Source organism: Papaver somniferum, unplaced genomic scaffold (genome assembly GCF_003573695.1).
Source record: "Papaver somniferum cultivar HN1 unplaced genomic scaffold, ASM357369v1 unplaced-scaffold_21, whole genome shotgun sequence".
In the NCBI taxonomy this organism is placed as follows: domain Eukaryota; kingdom Viridiplantae; phylum Streptophyta; class Magnoliopsida; order Ranunculales; family Papaveraceae; genus Papaver; species Papaver somniferum.
Genome location: NW_020631041.1, coordinates 1,353,882 through 1,367,904, shown reverse-complemented (window position 1 = coordinate 1,367,904; position 14,023 = coordinate 1,353,882). Strand labels below are relative to the sequence as shown.

General features: G+C 36.9%; 1 non-coding gene across 1 annotated transcript; it reads right to left on the bottom strand.

Annotated features, from left to right (window-relative positions):
* Positions 1–9,931: 9,931 nt before the first annotated feature.
* TRNAG-UCC lies at positions 9,932–10,007 on the bottom strand. Its single transcript has one exon. It is a non-coding gene; the product is annotated as a tRNA-Gly (tRNA).
* Between the last annotated feature and the right edge of the window lie 4,016 nt (positions 10,008–14,023).

Here is a 14,023-nt window from a genome sequence, read left to right as displayed (position 1 = left end):
GCGTATGCTTTGCAACCAAACACTCTTAAATGATCTATGTTTTGTTTTCTCTTTCACAAACTTTCATATGGAGTCATGTCTTTCAGAGCTTTCGTAGGTATCCTGTTTATTAGGTATGTGGAGTGTCGTACAACTTCTCTCCATAGATAATTAGGTACCTGCATAGCCTTTAAAGAACTTCTTGTCATCTCCATTAGAGTCCTGTTTCTCCTCTCCACCACTCCGTTTTGTTGTGGTGTATATGGTGCTGTGAGTTTCCTTTTGATTCCATTTGACTCACAGAACTTGTTGAACTCTAAGGAAGTGAACTCTCCTCCTCTATCAGTTCTAAGCATTTTGACCTCCTCTTTTAACTCTTTTTCTATCAGATTTCTGAAAGCTTTGAATCTGTCAAATGCTTCACTCTTTTCTTTCATAAGAATAGACCACATATATCTTGAGAAGTCATCTATAATAACAAATATGTATTTGTTATTTGCAAGGGTTTGTGGTGTAATAGGACCACATAAATCAGCATGAAGAAGCTCTAATGGCTTTGAGGCTCCACTACGGGAAAAATATACATCTACAACTGGAGATTTACAACACTTCGCTATACATCGTAGAAAGTCCTATTTTTTACAACTGGTTTCAAAGGAAGAGTTGTCGTATATCATCACTACCAACCCTTAGGAACAAGGAGTTGCGCTAAGAAAACAAACGACAACTCCTTTAGCAAAACTGTTGTGACGACATTTAGGTATAACAACTTTGTTTCATAAGTGTAGTGACTTATCCTATCACAATTCTCACAAGTGTTGTTTAAGAACACAAAAATATGATAATGAAAAATACGTTATAGGGGAGATTCGAACATGAACCTAATGCATGGATGTCTAGCTCATCAACCATCCTTACAGTTCACAAGTTTAGTTTTTTTTTTTAATAGAAACGTATAACAACACTTATAAGTGTTGTTGAAGTTAAAATATAGAATATGGGAAAAAAATGAGGTTTGGGGGATTCGACGGTTAGCCATCGATCTTGGATCCGGGTACCCATACAATATGCAAAAATATGATTTTTTTAATGTTTCGTAGAATATCTCGAAGGAATCTTACCTGTAAATGGATGAATTCGTCGTTCTTACCAAGTTTCTGACTTATAATAGTCAACTCGCGGCCAGGTTTCGATCTTTGAGCCTGGTATGCATACAATATGCAGAAATAGGTTTTTTTAAAGGTTTCGTAAAAAATTTCGAAGGAATCTTACCTCTAAATGGATGAATTCGTCGTTCTTACCAAGTTTTTGACTTAGAGTAGTCAACTCACGACCAGGTTTCGATCTCGGATCCTGGTACGCATACAATATGCAGAAATAGGGTTTTTTTTTAAGGTTTCGTAGAATATCTCGAAGAAATCTTACCTATAAATAGATGGATTCGTCGTTCTTACCAAGTTTCTGACTTAGAGCAGTCAACTCGCGGCCAAGTTTCGATATCGGAGCATGGTATATATGCATAGAATATGCATAAATAAGGTTTGCTTAAGGTTTCGTAGAATATACCAAAGGAATCTTACCTGTAAATGGATGGATTCGTCGTGTTTACCAAGTTTTTTACTTAGAGTAGTCAACTCGTGGCCGAGTTTCGATCTCTGAGCCTGGTATGTATACAATATGCAGAAATAAGGTTTGTTAAAGGTTTCGTAGAATATTTCGAAGGAATCTTACATGTAAATGGATGGTTTATTCGTTCTTACCAAGTTTCTGACTTATAGTAGTCAACTCGCGGCCAGGTTTCGATATCTGAGCCTGATTTGCATATAGTATGAAGAAATAAGTTTGTTTAAGGTTTCGTAGAATATTTCGAAGGAATCTTACCTGTAAATGGATGGATTCGTCATTCTTACCAAGTTTCTGACTTAAAGTAGTCAATTTCGATGATGTAAAAGAGAAGATAAGGAAAAGAAAATAGTGGAGGAGAAGATTTTGGGAAATGGATTAAAAAAAGGTAAGGAGAGAAAAAAATAATTAAATGGACAGTTAGAGATTAAAATGGACGGTAAGAGATTAAGATTTTTTAGATTCCTTTCGCAACCTTTAATAAAGGTCGTCATAGGGGTACAACAAATTTTTTTGTCGTCCTGCTAAATTTCATGCACTTCTGCTATATTTTCTCACTTCTGCTAAATTTATTAAAATTTCTGATAAATTTTTATTCACTTCTGCAAAAAAATACTCTACTCTGCTAAAAAATGTTTTAGTATGCACTTCCGCTAAATTTTTCTCTTTCTGCTAAAATCAATTTTGGGCATAAACATTAAATTCTAGTAACTTAGGATTTTTTTGATTGGGTAGAAATATCCGTTTCGGGTCCAAGTTCAATGTCGAAGTTGACGAAAAGGGGTGTGTTTAAGGTTTCTAGGAATATTCCGATGGAATCTTACATGTAGATGGGTGAATTCGTCGTTCTTACAAAGTTTCCGACTTATAATAGTCCACTCGCTGTTAGGTTTCGAGCTCGGAGCCAGGTCCAGTGTCGAAGTTGACGAATTTGAGGTGTATTTTAGGTTTTGGGGAATATTATGATGGAATATTATCTGTAGATGGATGAATTCATCGTTCTTATGAAGTTTCCGACTTATAATAGTCCACTCGCAGCCAGGTTTCGAGCTCGGAGCCTGGTTCAGTGTTGAATTTGTGGTTCAGGTTTTGGGGGATATTCCGATGGAATCTTACCTGTAGATGGGTGAATTCATCGTTCTTACCAAGTTCTAGACTTATAATAGTCCACTCGCGGCCAGGTTTCGATCTCGGATCCAAGTCCAGTGTCGAAGTTGACGAATTTGAGGTGTGTTTTAGGTTTTGGGGAATATTCTTATGGAATATTATCTGTAGATGTGTGAATTCATCGTTCTTATGAAGTTTCCGACTTATAATAGTCCACTCACGGCCAGGTTTCGAGCTCGGACCTTGGTTCAGTGTTAAATTTGTGGTGTGTATAAGGTCTCGGGGGATATCCAGATAGAATCTTACCTGTAGATGGGTGAATGCATCATTCTTACGAAGTTCCCAACTTATAATACTCCATTCGCAGCCAGGTTTCAATCTCGGATCCAGGTCCAATATCGAAGTTGACGAATTTATGGTGTATTTTAGGTTTTGGGGAATATTCTGATGGAATCTTATTTGTAGATTGGTGAATTCATCGTTCTTATAAAGTTTTCGACTTATAATAGTCCACTCGCGACCAAGTTTCTGACTTAGAGTAGTCAACTCGCGGCCAGGTTTCAATCTCTGACCTGGTATGCATACAATATGCAGAAATAAGGTTTGTTTAAGGTTTCGTAGAATATTCCGAAGGAATCTTACCTATAAATGGATGGGTTCGTCGTTCTTACCAAGTTTCTGACTTAGAGTAGTCAACTCGCGGCCAGGTTTCAATCTCGGAGCATGGTATGCATAGAATATGCATAAATAAGGTTTGTTTAAGGTTTCGTAGAATATACCGAATGAATCTTATCTGTAAATGGATGGATTCGTCGTTTTTACCAAGTTTTTGACTTATAGTGGTCAACTCACGGCCATGTTTCGATCTCGGAGCCTGGTATGCATATAATATCCAGAAATAAGGTTTGTTTAAGGTTCCGTATAATATTTCGTAGGAATCTTACCTGTAAATGGATGGTTTCTTCATTCTTACCAAGTTTCTGATTTAGAGTAGTCAACTCGCGGCCAGGTTTCGGTCTCGGAGCATGGTATGCATACAATATGCAGAAATAGGATTTTTTTAAGGTTTCGTAGAATATTTCGAAGGAATCTTACCTGTAAATGGATGGTTTCTTCGTTCTTACCAAGTTTATGACTTAGAGTAGTCAACTCGCGGCCAGGTTTCAATCTCGGAGCATGGTATGCATAGAATATGCATAAATAAGGTTTGTTTAAGGTTTCGTAGAATATACCGAATGAATCTTATCTGTAAATGGATGGATTCGTCGTTTTTACCAAGTTTTTGACTTATAGTGGTCAACTCACGGCCATGTTTCGATCTCGGAGCCTGGTATGCATATAATATCCAGAAATAAGGTTTGTTTAAGGTTCCGTATAATATTTCGTAGGAATCTTACCTGTAAATGGATGGTTTCTTCATTCTTACCAAGTTTCTGATTTAGAGTAGTCAACTCGCGGCCAGGTTTCGGTCTCGGAGCATGGTATGCATACAATATGCAGAAATAGGATTTGTTTAAGGTTTCGTAGAATATTTCGAAGGAATCTTACCTGTAAATGGATGGTTTCTTCGTTCTTACCAAGTTTATGACTTAGAGTAGTCAACTCGCGGAAAGGTTTGGATCTCGGAGCCTGGTATGCGTATAATATGCAGAAATAAGGTTTGTTTAAGGTTTCGTAGAATATTTCGAAGGAATCTTACCTGTAAATGGATGGTTTCTTCGTTCTTACCAAGCTTCTGACTTAGATTAGTCAATTTCGATGATGTATCATGCTAAGTTTGAAGTCAGAACCCTCTCAAAGCTTCTTGGTTCATAGATTGTATGCCATTATACCAAGTTTGAAGCTCGAATCGACATTGAGCTTCATACTTATCGATTTTGATGATGTATCATGCTAAGTTTGAAGTAAGAACCCTCTCAGAGCTTCTTGGTTCATAGTTTGTATGTTGTTATACCACATTTGAAGTTCGAATCGACACTAAGCTTCATATTCATCAATTTCGATGATGTATCATGCTACTAATGTGAACTAAATCTACTTCATGACCTGTATTACTAGTCGAAATTACTTCATGACCTATGTAACTAGTCGAAATTCAAACCGGAAGCACAAAGAGAAAGCACAAAAGCACAAAGAAACACACTAATTATCAAATTCACTTCTTATTTTTCAGCTTCATTCTTATATATTTTTTGGATTTTTTTATATCAGAATGTCGATAACAATGTCCTAAATTTATTAATATTTTTTTTCGATTTTTATGCATATCGAAAGTTGATAATTAAACCGAATACACGAGCTTAAACTAGCACAAAGAGAAACACACAAGTTTCTCAATCCGTATGAGCATCTTAAAATTAATCTACACCGTCCCATAATTTATGCAATCCGTATGACCTCCTTATCTACGGTCCAGAGTATTTTTGACTAAACTAAAGAAGGGAGAGAAAACCTCTACTCATTCTCCGCCTCTTACCTGCGTCTCTCTCTGCAAACCCTAATTTCTCCTCTTTCCCCACTCTAAACTTTCATCTTCTAAGGCTAAATCACTCTCAGAAAATCCAATTTCATAACCCTAAATCTCCAGTTTCTTACAGAAAATCCACGTAAGATTCTAAATTTCTTACCCCCAAAACTGTTTTCTGAAACTCTAATCGACCCTGAATCTCAATTTAAAGATTTAAAATACAGCTTCTAGCCGGAAAAAATGAAGAAAAACCTAGTGGTGCGGTGAATTTAGATATTAAATCTCTGTCATTAACATCTCATTCTTCTTCGATTTCTTCACTTAAATGAAATCTAGGATGTGCTTGTTCGGTTTAGAGAGACCTCTGAGGCCAAGTCAAGAAAGAAACAACAGATGTACGAAGTTTGCTTTGCCGAGAAGACTAGGTCGAAGAAATGAAGCTTATGTTGCTGAATTAATGGATAAGTGGGAGAATGAAGGTGGGGATTGAACTTACAGAGATGGGTTCACTGGATTTTAGGGGTTTGAGAAGATTTAACTGATGAGAAATCAAGATATGATGGTGGTGGTTATTATGATGAAGAGATTAGGATATTGGTGAAATTCAAATTGCAGATGAGGAATTGAAGCTCAAGCTTGGAAGAATCTCGAACCTGATTTTGAGTTGGTGTTGCTGGTTAGATGGAATGGTTGATGTTGGGACTTTGTTTGAATCCTAAGAAATGTTGGTGCTGATGAATATCGGGTAATTTTCCGTAACTTCACCTATTCGCTGTTGATTTCTTGTACAAAAACCATGGATTTTACATGGTTTATGCGTTTGGATCGATTGCTGTTAATTGATTATATTTTTTTTGAATTTCAATTGTATGTTGTAGATCTTTGTGAAGGATGTCGTGGAAGGAATACACAGGGTTTTTATATGAATTTGATAGTGGTGATTTTGATTGCTACACAGGAAGTTTAAGATTGAAATGTCGGGTTGCAGTTGAGGTGGAGGTTGCAGAGGTGTAGCTGTAGTTGAAATTGCATTAGATGGTGATGTCTTAGGTTGAGTAACTGGTGATGCTATCAGGAAGAATCAGATGAGAATCAATTGTGTTGCTGCTGTTGAAGTTCATTGAAATGGGTTAGATGAATGTTAGGTTTTACGGGTTTGAAAACTCATGTTGCAGCACTGACACAGAGAACTAGATATGATGAATTTTGTACGTCGCAAACTTAACTACTTACTCATATATGCTGTATGACAATTGCTCTTCATTGACAAGTTGTTGAACCTGTTTTGATAGTCTTTGTTCAATCTTTGATATAGTTGGTTTAACTGTAGCTCATGTTCTAGTTTTTTAGGTCTTTGTTATGTGTTATAACAAAAAATCCCCCCTTTTCTTCCTTCCTATTTCCAATCCTCTCTCCATCTTTCAATTAGCAAATACAGAGAACCCTAGATGGCCATGTTTCCCATTAGCAACATGGAATAAAAAATCATGTTAATGGGGAGGTGCTCTTCATGGGCTCATGACTACAGCTTTAGTGTAATAATTGTAGTAGCAGGTGTTGTTAATAATAGTTATACAACTCAAGGAAGTGTAGTGAGAGGAGTATTCACAATACTAATAGACATCGTGAAAAGGTTTTCAACTACGTAAACTAGATATTGTGAAACAGTTACTTTACAACATAAGTTTGTGTTGTCCAAGATAGTTCGACAATTCATACAAGTGTTGTGCAAATATTATTCATAATATTGGTAATTGTTGTTGCATATGTTTCTACGATATGCTACTTATGTTTTCCACGATTGTTCTACAATACAAGCAAGAGTTGTGTTAGGTTATCAAAAAAAATCGAAAGAGAATCACAACATTGACAAACTATTGTCGAACCATGAATCACATCACCCTTTACAACACTTGTCAACCATTGTAGAAAAACTTGGACTTTCTACAATACCCCTGTTCCACAACGCATGAAATGGAGTTGTCGTAGGGGTACTGCAACGCTTATCTTGTGTCGTCAATGATGATTTTTCCCGTAGTGCTCTGAATGTTGTGGCTTTTGGAAAACCTTGACGCGTTTTTTTCCAAACTAAACATGATTCACATATCCTTGATTCATCGTTTATCCTTGGTAGCCCTCGAACCATCTTGTTCTGAGATATTGCCTTTAAAGTTCTAAAGCTTATGTGTCCTAATCTTGCATGCCACTTCCATGTCTGATCTTCCAGTCTCATATTCAGACACAATGGCCTTACAATCATGAGACTTATCTTGTAGAGTCTATTCTGTGAGCGTGAGACTCTAACTAAAAGTCTTCCACTTGGGTCATGAACTGTTAGATAATCTTGTCGCATTCTAACATCACATCCAACTTCTGTAGCTTGTCCTAAACTTAGAATGTTGCTTTGTAAGTTTGGGATGAAGTAGATGTTTGTGACAAACTTCTGTTCTCCAGTCTTGCTCTGAAATAGAATTGATCCTTTCCCTTCAATTTCTACAGAAGATCAATCCCCAAACTTCACTTGTCCTTTGATTTTCTCATTGAGTTCAGAAAAGTAGTGTCTCTTACCAGTCATGTGATTGTTGGCTCCATTATCTAAATACCAGATTCCTTCTTCACCATCCTTTGATTCGTAGTTCTTTGGTAGTAGTTTCCCTTCGTTTAAGAATACAACTTCGTGCATGAAAAGAGCTGTATCTGCTTCCCTTGTTTCATTCTTGTTTGCTTCTTCCATCTTTTGTATTCTTTCAGGGCATACAGAGGAGAAGTGTCCTGGTTTATCACATCTGTAACAAATAATGTTTGATCTATCCTTCTTTTCTTTCCCTTGGTTTTGATCATTCTGACTTGTTGTTCTATCTTGTGAGTTAAACCTTCCTCCCCTTCCTCGGCCTCTGTTTACTCTACCACCTCTTCCACGACCTCTTCCTCTTGTCGCAGAGTTTTGTTGGTAAGAGTTTGTGTACAAGAGTTTTCCTTGAGTTTCTCCATTGTTTTCTTCATCAAGGATTCTCTCTTCATATGCTTTCAATCTTCCAATTATATCTTCATAGCTAGTCTTCTTTAAATCTAAGACTTGTTCGAGAGAAGCTATGATATGAATATACTTGGATCTTGGTAAACTATTGAGAAACTTCTTTATCAGTTTATATTCATCAATGGATTGTCCAAGTGACGCAGCTTTTGAGGATATCTCTGATATCTTTCTTGCAAAGCTATCAATAGTATCAGTGTCTTTCATCTTCACTCTTTCAAATTCAGACATTAAGGTTTGCAGACGGGCTTCTTTAACTCGATCAACTCCGAGATTACGTGCCTTTATTGCATCCCAAATTTTCTTTGAAGTTTCCTGTTCACCAACTTGTAGAATAAGACATTCTGGTATTGCTTGAAAGAGTAATCCTATAGCGATGTCGTTCTTATCTGCATCATCTGTTCCTGGTTCAATTGTATCCCACACCTTGTAGATTTTCATCAGTACCTTCATTCTCATGGCCCATACTGTGTAGTTTGTGGCGTTGAGGATTGGAACTTGTATTGATGGTGGCGTGAACTGTTTTGCACCCACAATGGTGGTTTCGTTTTCCATGGATCAGAAACAAGCTCTGATACCAATTAATGGAAACTGCAAGATGAAACTTATCTTATATAAAGACAACTCTCTTTATTGATGTTTAGAAAATCTCTCAAAACTAAACACAAGCTCTAATCTTGCTCATATGATCAACCACAACTTTGGTGATCATATATATATAGAACTATGAATTCCTTTTCCTAGTCCTATTACCTTATTACATGTCTTTCCTTTTCTTAGAACTAAATGACTTCTAATTCCCTTAGGATTACATCAATTTCCTAATCTTGTCCTAACCAGCTTGTTAGTGACTTCTATGTTGAAGTTAATCCAACACTTCTACCGCCCTCTTGTATAGCCACTGATCTTTGCATTCCAAACTGAGAAACCCATTTGCCGCTTTTTAGCTATTTTAATCAACCTATTTTCATATTCAAGAAATCATGATAAACTCTATGCACTATATTTTCTTTTGAATCCAATGATATCAAGACGATAGTTTGTTCTTTTTGCTTAATGTTCTTAATTTGGTGTGTTTACGGAAGTAACTCTTCGGAAAGAAACTTTCAGTTTGTTACTGCCACTATTACAACTAACTTTTGCTTCTGATGTCTGTGTAATGTTTCTGTTAACTTTCGCAGTAGGCTATTTCTGTGCCTGCTTTCTAAATTTGGTATCGATTTCTATCATAGAGCTTTTAAAGATATGATTATGGGTGTGAGGAGAAGGTTGGAATAGTCATCCATTATTACATACTGCAGAAGTCTTTAGATACATTTGTCAGATTAAATTTGTATCTGCTGAGATTTGATCCCAGATCACTTAACAGATACACCAATAACTGGTAAGTAAAACTGAAGAACAGAACTCTATTTGGAACTTCTAATCAGAGACTGGAGTAGACTCTGAAAAAGGTTGACAATATTTCTCATATCAGTGGTTCTAAACGAACCGTGAAAAATCTAAAGCAAAACCGTTCGTCTCACAGGTTTGGTGGGACCTACCTTTTGGGGCTCACTTTTGGGCACCACAATTTAAAAGAATGTGAGAGAGGTTGTTTTGCCGTCGTTTATTCTCTCCGAAAAAAAAATCTTTAAAAATGCACTGTAAATTTTTTTTCCACTTTAAGGAAGTTTCCTTTTAAAAAAATATCGATAAAAAATTATATAAAGTTTCATCACTGTGTCTGCCGGGAGTCGAACCCAGGTCTATCTATTGCTTGGAAGGCAATTATCTTAACCGTTTGACTACAAACGCCGGTTGTCATTTTTTTGGTAACTGATCTTCCAGACCCTTACTGAAAATGTTTTGCATTGTACACTGATTTCAGACACGAGTTTAATCAAAGTATTCTGCTAATCCAGATCAAATTTGAAAGAGAAAGAAAATCCACATAAATAAAGATGAAACACATTACACTCTAGTTTTAAGTTGTAGAAAACATTTAAGTTGTAGAACAGTTCTCTTTGAAATAGACAGTCTATGAAGTTAAAACTGTTTTCTTGTTTCCTCTGGGTAGTTGATACAGTCAAAACTGTTTACTGTTATTATGGTATTTCTATGATCTAAACATTAAAAACGAAAATAAAGATTATGAAAGACTCCTAGCCTTACCTCCACAAGGGTTGCTTCAGGTAGTCACACAATCGGAGTACTTATGGTTAGTGATGTAAATGTTTGGAACTCCAGGAACCTGCTCCCAAATCAAGCAAATTATGCATCAGAGCAATAAGAAGAAAAGTGACATTTGTTTGGCAGTCATAAACCTTATGAGCTTTCCAATTTTAAATTTAAAACGATGACACAGAAAGAGAAGCAAATTTTCAAGGAAAATCAAACAGAACTAGATATTCTAGATAATATTTTTCCACACATAACTTGGTGGATATATACAGCAATATATAGAGATTTACATACCCAAAAATAGGGTCAATTTACAATGAATGAGAATATTACAATTACACAATTAGTTGCGTTAATTGAGGCATGAGGAGATAAAATCTTGCAGAGGATCAGCTACAATTATGTTGATAGCTGTATGCTTAACATCCCTTCTCAAGTTGTGCATGAGTTTGCCGAATGTTCAACTTGTTGCGCAACGAACCAAACAGTGAGTTAGCCAATCCCTTCGTAAAAATGTCAGCTACATGGTCTTTGGTAGAGATGAACTTGAATTGCAGCTGTTTATTGGCCACTCTTTCTCTTACAAAGTGGTAATCAATTTCAATGTGTTTCATACGAGCATGAAACACAGGATTGGCGGTTAGATACGTGGATCCAAGATTATCACACCACAATGAGGGTGATGAACTGTAATGCCTAGTTCTTTTAGAAGAGATTGAAGCCACATTAACTCAGAAGTAGCAATAACAATACCCCTGTATTCATCCTCTGCGCTTGATTTTGAAACAGTTTTCTGTTTTCTGGCACTCCATGAGACAAGATTTCCTCCAAAGTAGATGGAAAACCCACTAGTTGATCTTTTGTCGTCTAAATTACCGGCCCTGTCAGAGTCGGAATAAGCATCTAATTGAGTGTCAGATGATGGTCGTAACACTAAGCCATAATTCACAGTATGCTTTAGGTACCGTAAAATTCTTTTCACAAGCTCCCAATGTTATTCAAAAGGATATGTCATGTATTGACACACTTTATTGACAGCCACAACAACATCTGTACGGGTCAGATGAAGATATTTCAATGCTCCACACACACTGCGGTATAAAGTTGGATCTGCAAATCGTGTAGTTCCTTGTCTGTTGATTTTTGCATTCACTACAAGTGGGGTAGTTACTGGCTTTGCTCCCTCCATTTTCGTACGTTTGAGAAGATCAGAGACGTACTTCTGTTGACTGAGTAGTACACAGTTGCCTTGTTTGATCACTTCTACTCCTAAGAAGTAACCGAGTTCACCTAAGTCTGTGACTGCAAAAGCAGAATTCAAGTCAGTAATAAGTTTGTTGATAAGTGACTGATTTGAACCTGCGATAATGATATCATCAACGTAAATAAGCACATAGGTGATCTCATTATGTGACTGTCGTATGAATAGAGAGGTGTCTGCAATTGAGCTTTTGAAACCAAGGCTAGTCATATGGGTGCTGAGCTTGGAGTACCATGTACGTGGTGCCTGCTTGATCCCATAGATGGCTTTGTTCAACTTGCATACATGATTTGGATAATCTGGATCCATATATCCAGATGGTTGCTTCATAAACACTTCTTCTTTTAGGATCCCATGGAGAAAGGCATTTTGAACATCTAATTGACGCATATTCCAGCCATGTGTGACTGCAATAGACAAAACAAGACGAATAGTGCTAGGCTTTATGACAGGACTGAAAGTTTCTGCATAATCAAACCCTTCCCTTTGATTGTAACCCTTAGCTACTAGCCGATCTTTTCGTACATCAATGGTGCCATCTGGTTTTTTTTTTACTCTAAAGACCCATTTAGAACCTATGATGTTAATCCATTTCTCATAAGGAACTAAACTCCACGTTCCATTGCGTATATGAGCATTGATTTCTTTGTCCGTTGGAGGTCGCCATTTAGGATCTTTAGAGGCTTCAGTGTAACAAGACGGAGCCATAAACTCAGGTGGCTCCAAAGGATGTTTTGTTGTAGCTAGGCAGAGTTTCTTAATTGGTTTTCTGATGCCATCCTTTGCTCTTGTCACCATGGTGTATTGCTGTGGTGGTCTTTGCGACTGAACAACTATATTCTCAATAGGGAATGATCTATCATCTGATCCCTGAACTGATGCAGATGGTATAGGGACTGCTGAGGACTGTACACTTTGTTCTAACACTGGAGGTTGTTGAATAGCAACATCAATTGGACCTTGCTGAGCTGTATTAGGTTCAACTGCTAAAGAGGGATTTGTAAAAGTGTGTGATGTAAGTAATTTAGTAGATTGTAGAGAATGTTGAGTTTCAGAGGAGCTTACCTGTTGCTTGGCAGCAAATGGGAATTCTGTTTCAACAAACTTGACATGACGAGAGATGTAGATCCTGTTTGTTGATACATGAAGACATAGATATCCTTTGTGTGCACCACTATATCCAATAAACACACAAGGAAGAGATATTGGTTCTAGTTTTTTTGACACATAAGGCCTTAGACATGGGTAACAGAGACAACCATAGACTTTAAGAAGAGAAAAATCTGGTTTCTTGTTGTGTAAAAGCTCTAAAGGTGATTTAGATTCATGTTGTGAAGCTGGGATACGATTAATGAGATAACAAGCAGTGGTAAAAGCATTTGACGAGTACGACTTAGGCATGGAAGCATGAAAAAGTAAAGCAAGACCTGATTCAGTGATATGTCTGATACGACGTTCGGCAAGACCATTTTGAGCGAATGTATGAGGACATGAAAATCTGTGGACAACACCTGAGCTGTTTAGGAAAGCTGTAAACTTATTATACTCTCCTCCATTATCAGATTGAAACACTTTTATTTTGTGTTCAGTTTGATGTTCTATTAGCTTTTTGAACTGTATAAACACATGCAACACATCTGACTTTATATCTAGGGGATATATCCATGTATAATGAGAAAAAACATCAAGTAAAAGCAAGTAATATCGATACCCAGTTCTTGAAACAGTTGGGGAAACCCACAAGTCAGGTACAACTAAGCTCAAAGTCTTATCAAAAATAGAAGAGCTAATAATAAAGGGAAGTTTATGGCTTTTGCTAACATGACATGAATGGCAAAACTCAAATTTTTTATTAGAAACAGGAAGGGAAAAATTCTTGATAACTTTCAAAACCGTACGCAGCATTGGATGGCCAAGACGTTGATGCCAGATTGGAATTGTAGGTGAGACAAGAGCAGTTGGTGAAGCTTTAGCAATCTCTCATACACCATCAAGTATGTATAGCCCATTTCTACTTCTGCCTCACAACAGGATTGTCTTGGTGAGTAGATCCTTCACAAGAAAGAAACTAGAGTGAAACTCAAAATAAACTTGATTATCTTGACAAAATTTTGAAACCGAAAGCAAGTTTGTTTTGATTTCAGGGACATGGAGCATATTATTGAGGATAAAATTTCTATGATTATGTGAAAATGAGGCATTACCAATATTTTCAATACGTAACGCATTACCATTACCCACATGGACTTCCTCAGTTCCATCATATTCATGACGAATAGCAAGATTGTTAAGATTTGCAGTAAGATGGTGTGTTGCTCAAGTGTCCGTAACCTAATTGTTGTCAGTAGCTCCACCAGGTAGAGCAAGATAGGCTGCTGGACGACCATTT